Source organism: Triticum aestivum, chromosome 5B, assembly GCF_018294505.1.
Source record: "Triticum aestivum cultivar Chinese Spring chromosome 5B, IWGSC CS RefSeq v2.1, whole genome shotgun sequence".
Classification (NCBI taxonomy): domain Eukaryota; kingdom Viridiplantae; phylum Streptophyta; class Magnoliopsida; order Poales; family Poaceae; genus Triticum; species Triticum aestivum.
The window spans coordinates 633439893-633445522 of record NC_057807.1 but is presented as its reverse complement, the minus strand read 5'-3'; the positions used below and the strand labels follow the sequence as shown (position 1 = coordinate 633445522).

At 47.0% G+C, this 5630-nt stretch overlaps 1 pseudogene; it reads left to right on the top strand.

Moving 5' to 3' along the window:
• The first annotated feature begins 631 nt into the window (after positions 1-631).
• Positions 632-4943, top strand: LOC123113794 (wall-associated receptor kinase 2-like; annotated as a pseudogene).
• The last annotated feature ends 687 nt before the right edge of the window (positions 4944-5630 follow it).

Below are 5630 nucleotides of genomic sequence, written 5' to 3'. Positions count from 1 at the left end.
ATCTATTCTAGCAAATCGTGACGCCCGTTGCAACATTGTCGCGGCACCCCAGTGCGCTCCGCCGTCACACCACTATAGAATCGTCGTAACTCTTCGGAACGTTGGTTCCAGCAATTCGTGTAGTCGGTTGCAACATTAGTCGGGCCCCACCGTTTGCTGTTCAACTCCACCGACGTACTGCTCGTTGTGCCACCACAACACGGCCGTGTACCGTTGCAGCTCCCCTACGAAGTCGATGCAGCTCGGTGGTTGCAGCTCCGCCAGATGTGGGTTGCAGCTCCCTCGCCAGCACATCAACAGCTTGTACTCCGGCCGCGTGCGGTAACAGCTCGATCACCGGCGGGTAGCAGCGGGACTCGAGAGGAGTGAAATCGAAGTCGATAAAGAAGATAGCGAAGGGTGGGTTCCTACACGCTTCTGGCCATAGGATACCCCCAATCGAACGTCCGGCGCGGGACCGGCCAAAGACTCGGCCGGGTACAAACCTTTCCCGAAACAAAAATACAAACTCGGAGAAACGCGTGAAGTCCGTGGCGACAAAGCTCAGTTGACTCGCTATTCTTTTCTTTTTTTGAAATTCCAGTTGACTGGCTGTTGACTCCTGATTTTTTTTATATAACACATGGTGCGCAAACCGCACAGCATCCAAGCTAGCCAAAAAAGAAAAACAGATCGCGCGCAGGAACATGCACATGCCCACGCCCTCGCAATCCAGGCTGCTGGCCCTGCCAGTCCAGCTTCTCCTCATTCTTGCAGGCGCAGCAGCCATGGCCAGGGCTGAAGAACTAGCCGAGCAACCTCCGATCACACGTCCGGGCTGCCCTGACAAGTGCGGCAACATGAGCATCCCGTTCCCCTTCGGCCTGATGCCCGGCTGCTTCCGCGAGGGCTTCCAGGTCACCTGCGACCACTCCGTCGACCCCCCTCGAGCGTTCCTCGCCGACACCGATACCAACCGCATCACGGTCACCGACAGCGACGCCTCGGCGGCCTCCGACGCCGCCGCCTATCCGGGGTACACCAACACCTCGTATTTTCCGGTGGAGCTCGTGGACATGTCAGCCGACAGGAGCCAGGCGCGGGCGTACGGCCCCATCACGTCCGGCTGCAGCACCAACAGCACCCAGTACAGGTTCCAAACCCAGGCCATGACGCTCGGCAACGGCATCACGGAGGGGCCGTTCGCCGTGTCGCAGACGCTCAACGTCGTCGGCGGCGTGGGCTGGAGGGTCGACGTCGCCGTGGACGGCTCGACCACGCTCGCCTGCCGCACCGGCACGAAGCGGGAGCTCGCGGCGAGGAACGGGTCGTGCGCGGGGCAGGGCTGCTGCGAGGCCGCCCTGCCCCCGGGGCCGGAGTACGGCAGCGTCGCGCCGGGGCTCGTGGTCGCGGACGAAAACGCCCGGTGGAGGTCTAGCCCGTGCTCCTACGCCATGGTGGTCGAGAAGTCGCGCTACGCCTTCTCCACGCCGAACCTGTACGGCGACAGGCTGCTGCTGGAGAGCTTCCCCGTCGTGCTCGACTTCGCCATCGTCGGGAACGCCTCGTGCCCGGCGAAAGGCCAGCGGCCACCTCCGGACTACGCGTGCGCCAGCAGCAACAACTACTGTGTCAACGCCACAGTTGGCCTCTCCGGCTATGCACTCAGCTACGTGTGCAAATGCTCGGAGCACTACGAGGGCAACCCTTACATCGCCAATGGATGCCGAGGTACGAGTACTATCTCAATCAAGTTAACAATTCGTTGACCTACTAGTAGCACACTCCATCCTGTCTTAGACGACTAATTTCATGCCCTTAATTTATCTTCTCAAGACATCGATGAGTGCAAGTTCCCCGATCTATACTACTGCTCGAGCAAAGGCATATGCAAGAACAGGCCGGGAGGATATGATTGTCCATGCAAGCCAGGAATGAGAGGCGATGGGAAATTAGGACAGTGTGTTGAGAAATTTCCCCTGGTAGCCAAGGCGGCTGTGGGTAAGTACTGCTTCAACTGCTAATACATGTCATTACCAGATTCTTTAACTACAATACTGACATGTGAACATAAGATGTACTCTGAGTACTCCCTCCGTTCCTAAATATAAGTTTTTGTAGATATTCCATTAAATGGACTACATACGGAGCAAAATGAATGAATCTAAACTTGAAATGCATCTATATACATCCGTATGTGGTTCATATTGAAATCTCTACAAAGACTTATATTTAGGAACGGAGGGAGTAAATGTTTATATTGGATACCATGTTAATTCTAAAGTAAATTCTGAAAAGATAGGTAAATAATAAGTTAAAATGGTACATAGACAACTACACGACCCCTGCCCATTTGCGCGTACGCATGCTGAAGACTGGCCCATACACCAGCCGTCATCCTTGACCAAATGAGGTTATCCAGTGTGAGGCTGTGAGCTCGCGTGGTCCTCTTCTTTTCGTGGTTTTAGAATGGGCTTATCTGTGTGTCCCACTTCACTGCCAGTCAAAAGGACCCACTAGGATGCATAGTCTCTGGATCATCTAAATACGTTGGTGAATAGACGGGCTTAATCAAACATGTTCAGTAGTATCATTTGTTCGTAAAAAGTTATAAGAAAGAGATCAAAATATTATTGATCAAATCTAACACTACAATTTGAACTAACCAATCTAAATATTTTTGTATTTTTAAATTCTCAAAGTTAGAAAAGTTTAATAACATGACTACTTTTGTAAGATGTCAGGTACTTACTTTCTAGGCTTTGATTGCCTTAATTTCTTGCTTTCTACAATATTCTATGCATTAATCTAGCTTACCCGTTTACATAAGAATTAACAATAATTTCACGTGTAAAATAATCATTAGAAATAGGACCCACAATATTTTTGTGGAGCGTGGTGCCTTCGGCACTATAATTTTTGGTGTATGAATTATGTTGCTCTAAAGAACATATGAAATTTTTAGAGGGTCATTAAAATGAAGTTTAGAATGATTTTGAATTGTCATAAAAACAATGGGATTGAAATGGCTTTAAGACTTTGGCACATAAGATCCCATTATGTCCGTTTCAGCTTGTTGGCATAGAGGGTAGCTTCTCCTTTCATACATGTCACTATCAAAACAAATGATAAATGGACTTGAAGATGAGAAAATTTTGTGCCTTGGTGAAAACTCATCAAAGCAAAAGATCCTCACGCGCTTCCTCGGGAGCTACAAGTACACAGAGACTAGCTTTTTCGACAAAGAGCGGATTTTATTGACTTATAATGTTGCATCAAGAGAATACATTCACTATGAGCACACGCTCGACCGTTGCACGATTAGGATGCACACGACCAATACCAACGCAGAGACTAGTTTAGTAAGCCCGAATATGCACAACACTCACATTGGATCAAACACTATTTTCTCCCTTGGTGCATTTTGCTCAATTCCTACTCATCCATTTATGCATTTTCTCAATTTCTCGATCCACCTTGCGGTAAACTTACAAGGATGCAACCAACAAAGGTCCACAACTCCACATACAAATACTTCCCCTTGGTATAGAAATCCAATTCCCCGAGACAGAGTACATATATATGGTTTACTTTGTGAGGCTCGCTGACTCGAAGATCACAAGGCAGAGTCCCTCCCCTTTCTTTCTTGTGTTAAACTATTCACTGGTACTTCTACTTTTAAGTAAAATTCTAAATAACTTGTTGAATCAGTAATTTATTATCTTTTATGCAATATCATTTGTTGCAAACTTTTTAGTAGGATGTTTTCCTATGTAGGTATCATTGGTGGTATTTCTGTCATAGTAGTTATATCATTTCTAGTTCTTCTCCACAAAGAGAGAAGGAAGACCAGGGAGTTCTACGAAAAGAATGGTGGACCTACACTAGAGAGAGCAAAAAATATTAAAATTTTCAAAAAGGAGGAGCTCGTGCCAATTTTAAAGGAAAGCAATCTTATTGGAAGAGGTGGGTTCGGTGTAGTTTACAAGGGCACTCTTGGTAAAGAACAAGTTGCAGTGAAGCAACCGATTAGTGCTAGTCTGCTGGAAAATGACCAATTTGCAAATGAAGTCATCATCCAATCTCAAGTCATCCACAAGAATATTGTTAGGCTCATAGGTTGTTGCCTCGAGGTTGGTACACCGCTGCTAGTATACGAATTTCTCTCTGGTGGTAGCCTGGATGACATTCTTCACAGCAAAGACAAGAAGCCTCTAAACTTGGATATACGTTTAAGTATAGATGTAGAATCAGCAGATGGTTTTGCTTACATGCATTCAAAAACAAACACCAAAATCCTACACGGTGATGTTAAACCAGCAAATATACTTTTGGATGATAAGTTTGTCCCCAAGATCTCGGACTTTGGCATATCAAGGTTGCTTGCGGGAGACAAAGACCACACCGGAAAAGTCATCGGTGACTTGAGCTATATGGATCCAGTATATCTACAGTCAGGCTTGCTAACTGAAAAGAGTGATGTCTATAGCTTCGGAGTGGTGTTGTTGGAACTTATTAGTAGGAAGAAGGCCACACATTCTGACAATAATAGCTTAGTAAAGAGCTTCCTCGAAGCTCACAATGGAACAAAGCAACCGAGTTGTTTGACAATGAAATTGTGGTAGCGGAAGACTTGGAGCTTCTTCAAAATCTGGCAGGGATGGCAGTGGAGTGTCTCAACCTCGACGTGGATCAAAGACCAGCGATGGCAGATATAGCACACCGCCTTTTAATACTGAACAAGTCTTGTAGATCGTCAGTTCTTGGACGCTGAGTGAATACATAAGTTTGTGATAACGTTGTTGTTTTTTTTGCTATTTTGAGCAAATATTATTGATACATATGGGAAACGTGTCCATTAGTTCCAAGAAAATATGTACTTGGTTGTAACTCACTCGTTGTGTAACCATGTATTCGTGTTAGCAATTGTACGTCTTCCATATACAAAGGAGCAATCATCGTCACATTAGCGTATAATTAGCAAATTTCCCCATGTGCTTGGATGAACCAGCGCATATGTCTTGTTGAAGCTGGTTCTGGCTGATTTTGACTGTTAAGATGCACCTACAAATCAACAGTAGTGCAGTTTAATGACTACTAGTCGCATGGAGCCGGAATCGTTAGCTCTTCCGCACCGGAATCTTGCACCAAGTACGTCCTCATGCATATTTGTCAGCATGGAAATCGCTCGAGGTTACACGACGGAACAGAAGTGGGTGAGAACACAAGGTGGTCAGCTTTTGGTCGGGAAAGTATGTCACGGGTGGAACGATAGGGCTGGCACGCCTAACTACCTCCGTCGGTATCGCCGCCGTTTGTTCGAAAACCCTAGAGTTGTGTTCCAGCCAGATGAAAATGACGGTCACCGAGATCAAGGAATTGAGCGCACTCTCTTCCTGGTTTGCACCGTCGTAGTTAGGGCATTTTTAACCGATCCTCTATAACCAGTTAAAGAGTAAAAATTCGATTTTACCTCTTTAACTGGCATCTAGCCGATCCCCGATCCGTCGTAAGGGAGTAAAAATTATACTCAGTCCGGCGAGTTTTCCTATATTTACTCCATCGCTCGGTGGTTGAGTAAAAGTCACGCCTCTTCTCCACTGCCTCTCTACGCCGCATCTGTGCCAACGCCACCGGCACCGGCCCGCCGC